The sequence below is a fragment of the Stegastes partitus genome, unplaced genomic scaffold (assembly GCF_000690725.1).
Source record: "Stegastes partitus isolate 25-593 unplaced genomic scaffold, Stegastes_partitus-1.0.2 Scaffold1702, whole genome shotgun sequence".
NCBI classification, from domain to species: domain Eukaryota; kingdom Metazoa; phylum Chordata; class Actinopteri; family Pomacentridae; genus Stegastes; species Stegastes partitus.
Window position 1 is genome coordinate 1,374 of NW_007579433.1, and position 809 is coordinate 2,182.

The window sequence follows — 809 nt, forward strand, 5'->3', positions numbered from 1 at the left end:
TTAGAATATCACATCTGTTGATGTTTTTGTTGAATAAATGATAGAAAGAGCAGATTTATACGAGTCTGTCATGGTTAAACAGTTTGCCATGTTGGCTGTGAACCAAACAGAATCTGATGTGTGCTGTCCAGATAGCGTTGGTGATGCTCATGAAGTCGGTCGATTAACTGGAAATCAGATAACGGGATGGAGCTGTCATAAACAACAGGATGGCTCTGACTCAACGTCTGATGTGGCAGAATTCATCCTCATGATGTCGATCTACAACGTGAAGCGAGGACGTTTAGTTTGTTCTCTTTGCAGTGTTTTACTGATAATATACAAATACATTCAAAAAATGTCATAGTATAGCGTGTCGAAAAACGTCACAGCATAGCATGTCGAAAAAACATCATATAGTGTGTCGAAAAAACGTCATAGTATAGCATGTCGAGTAAACGTCATGGTATAGCGTGTGGAAAAACCATCATAGTATAGCGTGTCGAGTAAACGTCATGGTATAGCGTGTCAAAAAAACGCCATCGTATGCCATGTTGAAAAATATCATAGTATAGCGTGTCAAAAATTGTCATAGTATCGCGTGTCTAAAAACGTCATAGTAAAGCGTGTGGAAAAACCATCATAGTATAGCGTGTCGAGTAAACGCCATAGTATGCCGTGTCGAAAAATGTCATAGTATAGCGTGTCGAAAATCGTCATAGTATGCCGTGTCTAAAAACGTCATAGTATAGTGTGTTGAAAAACGTCACAGTATAGCGTGTCGAAAAAACGTCATAGTATAGCGTGTCGAAAAAACGTCATAGTATAGC